Source organism: Vicia villosa, unplaced genomic scaffold (assembly GCF_029867415.1).
Source record: "Vicia villosa cultivar HV-30 ecotype Madison, WI unplaced genomic scaffold, Vvil1.0 ctg.000318F_1_1_1, whole genome shotgun sequence".
NCBI classification, from domain to species: Eukaryota; Viridiplantae; Streptophyta; class Magnoliopsida; order Fabales; family Fabaceae; genus Vicia; species Vicia villosa.
The window spans coordinates 600,119-610,820 of record NW_026705139.1 but is presented as its reverse complement, the minus strand read 5'-3'; positions in this window follow the sequence as shown (position 1 = coordinate 610,820).

The following is a 10,702-nucleotide window of genomic DNA, read 5'->3' as shown; positions in this document are numbered from 1 at the left end:
AAATAACAAACTCTTAAGAAAAGAAAATCAAAGAGTGTGGTTTGTGTTTTAAAGAATGCATGAGGAAGACCTAAGCTAAGGGGGGAAAGCTTGCTACCTAATGTTATCATACAAAGGGTACATGTGTAAACTAAACTATCAACCTATGGGGAAAAGCGAATGCAAACAAGTATATCACACAAACGAGCTCCGCTCGTAGAGCAAACAAGACCAACAACACTGGCCGAATGGTAGAAAAGCGGTCCCTCCATAGCCAAGGGGAGAGAATCACCCGAGTCAACCAAGCATTAGACCTCGCGAAAATGATCGGGCCATAGATAAGAGGAGCGAGTCCCTCTCAGCAACCAAGCCTTCACGGATCTGAAAGGAAAATGGTGCGTGCGTTTACCGAGCATCAACGTCGAGCGACGCGAGCTATAGGAAATGCGGGGGTCCAATTGCATGAACCATTTTCCTGACATACTCGATAACAGGATCTTGTGCTAGCTCAGAAGCGAATCACGCGTAGCGTACGCATATCGAACGGACTTGATGAGACTGGGCGGAGGTTGATTGCTAACCCTTTCCGCATGCCTTCCATGAGGACTTAACGGAGTGCCATATAGGACTTATTACACCGTGACTCCCTGCCACAAAGCACAAATATAAACACACCAACAAAAACAGAGCCTCTTTCGAGGGCTTGGCCAGATGCATGTCTAGGTCCTACTTCTCATGTTAAAGGATGATGCGAGAAAGCGATAAAGTGCGAGAAAAATAAAATGAAACGAGATCAATACCAAACGGATGATGATCCGTAAACTGTAGCGAAGAGAGCAAAGAAACTAAAGGATCCCGCAAGCGAGCTAGCAAAGCAAAGCAAAAGCAAATAGTCAGCACACCGATTAGCTATGAAAGCATACAAAGGTCAACATGCGCGTCGAGCATAATCACAATACACCTGCAAGAGAAACAAGCAAACCAAACAAGCAGATATAAAGTAATAGGAACGTGTCTCCAAGATGAGAACACGATGCGAGTGAATGAAATCGTGTCCCGCAAATAAAGCGGAACACCCACGTAATAAGTGTCGATCAGTGACTATCCAAAAGCCTTGCACACTAGCACACAAATTAGAGATAACAAACATCGCAATCGGAATTGCGTTATTGCTATAAACCAAAAGAAACGGGCAAGTAATATAAACATGAAATGGACGATGAAACATCAAAGAGAAAACAAAAATGAATGATCTGCAAACTAATGAAAACTAAGCATCTAGTAATATAGTACATCTCATAAGCTTTCCGACGATATAAAGAATGTGCAAATCGGAGTTACGAGCAAAAAGTTACGAAGGAAAGAAGTTAGGAAAGAAAAGGAAGAAAAAACAGCTAAGGGAACCGGTTCCCCTATATGGGAACCCGGGTTCCAGCATAAAACCACACACAGGAACCGGTTCCCCCAGACTGGGAACCGGGTTCCAGGGCATTCTGCCCAAGTCAGGAACCACCAAAACACTACAGGAACCGGTTCCCCCAAACTGGGAACCGGGTTCCAGAACCCCCTGCCATACCAAAAAACACCACAAAACAACTGGGAACCGGTTCGTCCAGACTGGGAACCGGGTTCTCGGGCACGCTGCCAGGTCCAAAGTTGCCTTAGATTGAGCAGGAATCGGTTCCTCCATTTTGGGAACCGGGTTCCACTATATGAAAACCACTTTTTATCATTTTTAAAAAACTTGGGAGCCATTCCCACTCAATCTAAACCAAAGCCAAACCAAATATACCAAGAAAATCCATCAAAATTGTACGCAATGCATAATGAAACACATGTTGAAACAAGGCACAAATGTAAGGCAATTAGCAATAGTAAGCATATAGGAATATCCAAGGCAAACATCAACGCGAAGCGCGTTACAAGCGACAAGCGAACAAGCAAACAAACATTGAGCACCAAATCAACAAAGCCAAGCATGTATCGATTCCACAATTAAACATCATGCAACATCTTATGGAATGAGAGCCATGAATTCACCAACCAAATGAACCTAATGTCAACAATTATGCTAAGTGCGATGCGTCAACCACATTCAACATTCGAATATCCTCACCAATGATCACATTAATGCAACAAAGGCCACGAGAATTAACACATGCACAAGTAATCAAGTAATATAACAAGCTCAAATCATGACCTAAACATTTAGTAAGGCAATGGTCAAGCAAAAAGTTGTCACATGCATTTGTACAAACACTTTGAGTGCGTCGCAAGCAACATACACAAACATTAACAATTATGCACACAAAATTACCAACAATTCATGGATCCAAGGCTATAACGTCACAACTCATCAACAACGATCATTAATCACATGCAACAATTATTAGATCTCACCAAATCACTATCAATTCTATTAATCCACATGCAAATTCACCGATCGATCATCATCAATCAACATTAATCAACAACAAAATATGAATCTAGATTCGAATTCACATAATGATCAACAATTAAGCACTTAATTCAAGATCCGAAAGCTTACCGGATGGAGATCTAAATCGACGCGCGAACACGAACGCCGCACAAACGCGAACACGAATCAAAGTCGAAAGTCGAATCCCAAGGGGAGAGAGAGAGGCGCGCGAGCATGTGGGAGAGGAAGAGAAGAATTTCGAACTTGAAATCTTGATCTTCAATTCATGTTGTTCTTGATCTTGAAGAAAATTGATGAATATTGATGAAAGTTCTATGTGATTTGTGGTTTTGATCCAAGAAAATTGAGAGAGAATTGAGAGAAAGTGTTTTTGACTATTTTGGGTGAAGTGAAGTTATGAGAGAATGTGAAGAAAAATAACTTATATAGTGTGAGTGGTGAAATGTCCAAAACGCCCTTAATTATCTCTTTTTGGCTCGTTTTCGAGGAAATGTGATTCGGCTCGAAATTTCGAGACGAGACCAACGTCGACTCGAAGATGACTAAATTAGTGACTCATAACCGCGAGAATCGTCTCAATCCGATAAGCGATGAAGAAATTACGCGCGTTTGAATGACGAGAAACGTCGATTCATCTGGCGCGACTGTGTAGAATTTTGTGCGTACCGCTCAGAGAACTCGATGAAACTCCATCTTGGGCTCGAAATCTGAACAAGCATGTGTGACGAAGAATCAAAGCTAACAAAATTTCCAAGAAAATGCCGCCAAAATGGACTTCATACAATAAAAATAGAAGAAGTTATGAATTTTCAAACTTGGCGCGACACACCCAAAAACATACTTTTTACCGAAAGATTACGATGTTCTTCAAAATGCTGGGAATTTTTTAGTGCATAATTGGTCTTCGGCCCGAACATATGAAATCTCAAGGATGACGATACGGAGCTACAGTTAAATTTTCGAGGGAATCCGACGAGCGGATCATGAGATATGACTTTTACGAGGCCCGAAACCCTTCATTCAACACCTTTTTCTCTATAAAATCCAAGTAATTTTGCCAATTCGACCACTTTCCTCAAAGAACCGACTTCCGAGACGAACACGAAAGTTGTAGATATCTTCGAAACAATTGGGGAAGCGCGGGAATTCAGCTCATATCACCTTCTCACTAGGACTTGTGAATTTTCTCGTATTTCCACTGTTTGAACCATATTTCACACCGCACTTCCTTAAAACCTCAAGAACTCTTTATTGTTTTTTTTTCCAACTTTTGAACGACGAAATAAACGTCATTAATAACTTATAGCTCAAATAAATAGGGCAAATTTTGGGGTGCAACAACTGCCCCTATTCAAACTTCTTGAACCTGACGAGAGAGAAACGAAAGTTTCGAACCGTTGAGGTGGAAGGAGATTAAATACCAGGATGAACTCGAAAATTTGCGATCTTGATAATTAAATGATCCTACTTGCAACAAGCAAGACCAGGCAACCCCATTGCTGAGGGAAAAACTTCAATTGGTCTGGGCACCAATAGAAGGTCGACATCTTCGGTTGATCTGGATATCACAGCGAAACATACGTCTTTGGCCGACCTGAATATCGGAAAATAAGAATGTCTTCTACTGATCTGAGGACATCAGGACTGAGCAGACATGTCTTCTTCTGACGAAAATAAATCGTCAGGTGGGTGGATATCCTTAACTGATCGGAACCATCAGGAATGTGTCCTTCTACTGATCTGGGGGCATCAGGAAGGAAATGGATATCCTCGACCGATCTAGGGGCATCGGGAATTTTAAAGAATGCTTTCAACTGATTTGTGGACATCAGGACTAAGCAAGCAAGTCTTCTTCCGACGAAAATAAATCGTCAGGTGGGTGGAAGTCCTCAACTGATCAGAAACATCAGGATTGTGCCTTCTACTGATCTGGGGGTATCAGGAAGAAAATGGACCTCCTCAACCGATCTGGGGGCATCGGGAATCAAGATTGTCTTCAACTGATCTGGGGACATCAAGACTGAGCAGACATATCTTCTTCTGAACAAACTAAATCGTCAGGGAATGGATATTTCCGACTGATCTGAGGCATCAGAGGGCTTGCTCCTTCGGAAGATCTTAGAGATCCGGAGGCGGTTCTTTCAACTGAACTGAATTTCAGGATAAGAACAAATATCCTCAACCGATATGGGGACATCGGGAATAGGAGTGTCTTCAACTGACCTGGCGATATCAGGAATAATAGACAGTCCTCTTCTGATGAAGTAAATCATCAGGAGATATCTCCGACTGATCTGAGGCATCAGTGGGCTAGCTCCTTAGGAAGATCTTGGGAGATCCGGAGGCGATTCCTTCAACTAATCTGGATATTAGGATAGGAACAGATATCTTCAACCGATCTGGAGACATCGGGAATAAGCATGGCTTTCATTTGGTCTGACAGTGTCAGGGAGAGGGAGACAAACTTCTTCTGATTTAGATATCAGGATAAGAGCCTGTAATGATTAGGCGAATTGCTCCTTGGAAGGCATTTTGAGACTTGATAACTTTCCTGTAGAAAGAAACAAATATGATATGATTTATTCATGATGCATGTATGAATGTTGTTTTATGGAGTAGTATCCCGATAATGGAAGTACTACACGCTTATCGAATGTAATGCGAATGATGCATGATTCAGACGCTACTTGGGGAAACAGCGGATGAGCACTGAATTGGTGAAGAAGTCTTGGAGAGAGTATGGAACTCTACGGGGAAGACGAGATAAGTGACCAAGAGTCACAAACTGCGAGCTGGCAAAGATGGATCAGAAATCTGCTGGAGACGATCAAATCTGGATGCGAGCTCTGGATGGGGAAATGAATCCTGCTTGGGGATAAGGAATCTATCATAAGACCCTTTTACGAAAACACCTCTACTGGAGGAACCAGATAACTCTCCTGGGGAAAATAGGTCAACCTGTTGGGGAGAGAAACTCTCTACTGGGAAAAACGAGGCATTCGGGCAAGGAACCCCATTAAGAGCTTGTCGGGGAATCAGATACCATTCAGTCATAACTCAATTGGGGAGAAGGTATTCCACCGGGGAATAAGACTTTTGAAGCACAGAAATTGCATTGAGATGTGCTTTGCGGAGGAGACGAGAATCTTGGAACAAAGAAAATCATCTAAATGCACTCGGCTAGGGAATGAGGATCTCTCACTTGGCTAGATCCGCTGATCTGTTGACATGGTGTACTCGAAAGGATGTACCTACGAGATAAACAGATAAGGATGCCCCAGGATATAACATAACGTCTCTGCCTGTCATACAAAACTTCGAAGTAAATTCAAAGATTTTATCATTTCTAATCATGTATTGTAAAAGCAATGCAGTTTTCATATGCAAAGTTTAACACAAACTCAGAACGCTTTATGCAAACAAAACAATAAAAGAAAACAACTTTTAAGATGAAAAGAACTTTATTAATTGATATGAAAAAAAATGCCCGAAGAAGGGCGAATACATTTAGGAAGCAATTCCTAGTAAGAGGTAACTGCACATTATTGAATATAAGAGAGATGGCAATGTGAAACAGATATCCATTAGTTTCGATCCCGCTATCACTTTTATAACCTTGACATTCTCATCTCCTTGCTTTGGAAGACCGTACTTATTAGGATTGATCACTGCCCGATTTGATGACCGGTTGATGTAACACAACGGAGCCTGTGGACCCGACTGGGGTTTCAGAATGCTTTAGGGATTTGAGTTGCCTGATGATGCGAACTCAAGAACACGGAGTCTTGCTTATCCCTCGGTCGGGAGCCCTAAACACAGCGATGGGAATTTGTGAATGCTTTAGGGATTTGAGTTGCTAGTAATGCAAACTCAAGAACACATAGTCTTGCTTATCCCTCGGTCGGGAGCCCTAAGCACTTCAATTAGGTATGAAGAGTGATTGCCAAGGTGGCATGCGAGATGTAGTCGTTCGCTTTTGTCCCTTTTTTGCCTAAGCCGCCCTTTCGGGTTTTCAACTTAGCGGGTATATTTGTTTCTTTTTCATTCTTTTGCCTGATTCGTTTTCTTCTTCTTTTTTTCTTCTTTTTTTTTATCAGGTCTATGCGAAGTATTTTTTGACTACATCTGCATTCACTGGGTGCAAAAAGTTCTCTCCATCCATTGTTGCAAGCATCATGGCACCGCCAGAGAATACTTTCTGCACAACAAAGGGGCCTTCATACGTCGGAGTCCACTTTCCTCGAGGATCACCTTGAGGAAGGATGATTCTTTTGAGTACCAGATCGCCTGGTTTGTAGCTTTGGGGTCGCACCCGCTTGTCGAAAGCTTTCCTCATCTTCTTTTGGTACACCTGACCATGACCAATAGCTGCTAAACGCTTCTCATCAATGAGGTTTAAGTGATCCAATCGATTCTGTACCCATTCTGACTCGTCGAGCTCGACGTCTTTCATAACCCTCAGGGAAGGAATCTGAACTTCAATTGGTAGTATCGTTTCCATACCATAAACAAGTGAGAAAGGAGTTGCCCCAATCGATGTACGCACAGAGGTGCAATAACCATGCAAAGAAAAAGGAAGCATCTCGTGCCAATCTCGGTAAGTCACTACCATCTTCTGCACAATCTTCTTAATGTTCTTATTGGCCGCTTCAACAGCGTCATTCATCTTTGGACGGTACGGAGAAGAATTGTGATGCTTGATCTTGAAGGACTCGCAAATCTCCTTCATCATCTTGTTATTAAGATTCGATCCATTATCAGTAATGATCTTCTCAGGAATCCCATAACGACATATTACGTTGTGCTTGATAAAGCGGGTAATCACTTGCTTGGTGACATTCGCATAAGATGCGACTTCAACCCACTTGGTGAAGTAATCGATGGCTACCAAAATGAAGCAATGTCCATTGGAAGCAGTAGGATTAATCTCTCCAATCATGTCAATGCCCCACATCGCGAAAGGCCACGGAGAAGTCAAAACATTCAAAGGCACGGGCGGCACGTGCACTTTGTCAGCATAGATCTGGCATTTGTGTCAAATTCTGACTTGGTTATGACAATCGGTTTCCATAGTGGACCAATAGTAACTAGCCCTCAAGATATTCTTAGCCATCGTGTGCCCACTAGAATGGGTACCAAACTCGCCTTCGTGCATTTCCTCTATAATTTTCGAAGCTTCTTCCTTTACGATACATCAGAGTAACACACCGTCATGATGCCTCTTGTACAAAACCCCACCGTTAAGGTAGAACTTAGCTGCAAACCTTCTCAGAAACTTCTTATCAGTCGCCGATGCTTCGGGAGGATACTCTTGAGTTTCGAGGAACTTTTTGATATCATAATACCAGGGATTACCATCCAATTCGACATCAGCCTCAAAGCAGAATGTCGGCTCATCCAACCTGTTGATGGTGATATTAGGCGCTTCATTGGCCCACTTCACTTTGAACATGGAAGCCAAAGTAGCGAGAGCATCAGCAAGATTGTTCTCTTCTCTAGAAATATGCTCGAACGTGATCTCATCGAAATACGGGATGAGTCTCATCACATGCTCTTTGTATGGAATCAGATTCTGATGGCGAGTTTCCCAATCTCCATTGATCTGGCTAATGACAAGATTGGAATCCCCATAAACTTTCAAGTACTTGATTCGCAAATCGATCGCAGCTTCGATACCGTAGATGCATGCTTCATACTCAGTCATGTTATTAGTGCAATCAAAATAGATTATGGCTGTAAACGGAATATGAAAACCTGAAGGAGAAGTAATCACAGCTCCAACACCATTCTTGAGTGCATTAGAGACATCATCGAACACGAGCGTCCATCACGATCCTGGTTCGGGTCCCTCCTCTGGTCCAGGAATGTTACAATCTCTGATGTACAAGACATCCTCATCGGGGAACTCAAACTTCATCGGTTCATAATCCTCAACGGGTTGATGTGCAAGATAATCTGCCAGCTAGGGGTGGAAATAGGCTGGGTCGGGCTAGGCTTTGCCAAGCCTAAGCCTGGCCTGTCAAAAAAACTGAAGCCTAAGCCTGGCCTGTGGCCTGTCGTAGGCTTATTTTTTAGGCCTGAGTCTGGCCTTTTCGAAGGCCTGGTTAGCCTGTTAGCCTATATAAAAGCCTATTTGTTTTAGACATATGTATATAAGCAATTAAAATAATGTTTAAATAGACTAACTAACTAAAAGATCAAGAGACTAAAAATTTGTTTGCATTGACTTATTTTAACTTACTTCTTAGCATAATTTTTACAAGACTATTTGTTTAAGAAAACTTATGAAAACAATGTTCATCAAATGTTTTCATCTTAGTTTTACAAGTTCTTCAAAATAACCAGATTTTATTCATATATTTTAATTCAAAGTATAAAACATAACATAATGATAATAAAAAAAGTATTCATATTTATTTAAATAGGCCGGCCTGATAGGCTTAAAAGGCTTCTTTTAGGGCCTGATGCCTAGCCTTTTTAACTAAATAGGCTTATAAAAAAGCCTATGCCTTTTCTATTTAAAAATAATGTGTGGCCTGGCCTGAGCCTATATAGGCTAGCCTGTAGGCCCCTGTTTTTGGCCTGGCCTATTTCCACCCCTACTGCCAGCACACTACCTTTAATGGCTTTCTGAGTATAGTATACTGGATATCATATTCAGTCAAAATCATTTGCCACCTAGCTACTCTTCCGGAAAGAGCGGGCTTCTTAAAAACGTATTTGATAGGATCCATCTTGGAAATCAATAAGGTGGTGTGAACCAACATATACTGCCTTAGCCGGCGAGCAGCCCACACCAAAGCACAACAAGTTTTCTCGAGCAGTGAGTATCGGGATTCACAGTCGGTAAACTTTTTGCTAAGGTAGTATATTGCATGCTCTTTTCGGCCAGACTCGTCATGTTGACCCAGCACACATCCCATTGAGTTTTCAAGAACTGTGAGGTACATAATCAAAGGCCTTCCTGGAACTGGAGGCATTAGTATTGGAGGTTCCTACAGATACTCTTTCACTTTTTCGAATGCTTTTTGACAATTATTATTCCACTTGGCCATCTGATCTTTTCTTAGCAATTTGAATATTGGTTCACAAGTGGCTGTAAGATGAGAGATGAATCTAGCAATGTAGTTCAACCTCCCTAAGAAACCACGAACCACTTTTTTTGTTCTCGGCTCAGGCATCTCTTGTATAACTTTTATTTTTGTAGGATCAACCTCGAAAGTTCATTTATTTGGATTCAACCTCAGCCTGAATTCCCGAAGTCTTTCAAACAACTTCTACAAGTGAACCAAGTGCTCTTCTTCAGTGTGAGACTTTGCAATCATGTCGTCGACATACACTTCAATCTCTTTGTGAATCATGTCGTGAAAAAGAGTCACCATGGCGCGCTGATACGTTGCCCCTGCATTTTTCAACCCAAAAGGCGTGACTTTATAGCAGAAAGTTCCCCACGGTGTGATAAACGTTGTTTTCTCCATGTCTTCTGGTGCCATCTTGATCTGATTGTAACCAGAGAAGCCATCCATGAAGGAAAACACCTTAAAAGGAGCCGTGTTATCCACCAACACATCAATATGGGGAAGAGGAAAATCATCTTTCGGACTCGCCTTATTCAGATCTCTGTAATCAACACACATCCCGACCTTTCTGTCCTTCTTAGGTACAGGAACAATATTAGCAACCCATGGCGGGTAATTCACAACTTGCAGAAAGCCAGCATCAAACTGTTTCTCAACCTCTTTCTTAATTTTCTCAGACATATTTGGGCGAGTCCTTCAAAGCTTCTGCTTGACAGGAGGACTATCTTCCTTGAGAGATAGACGGTGTACCACAATATCTGTATCAAGACCAGGCATATCCTCATAGGACCAAGCAAAGATGTCCGCGTACTCTTTCAACATAGCAATAAGCCTCTGCTTCACACTATTCTCAAGCGCAACCCCTATCTTAACTTCTCTGACTTGCTCTTTAGTGCCAACATTCACCATCTCAATTGCCTCCGGATGCGGTTGAATCACTTTCTTTTCTTGCTTCAACAATCTGGCCAACTTATCGGGTAGATCACAGTCTTCATAAGCTTCCTCCTCGGCTTGGTAGATCGGATTGTCAAAATCACAACAAGCATGATTGATGTTTTTATTTTAGTTTTATTTTTAGTTTTATTTTTATTAAGCTATGTGCAAGTGTGTGCAAAATACATTGCCATTTGAAGGAAAAAGTTAAAAAGAAAGACAAAGAGCAAAACATTTGAATGCAAAAAACGTCCTTTTATTTCATGATTAA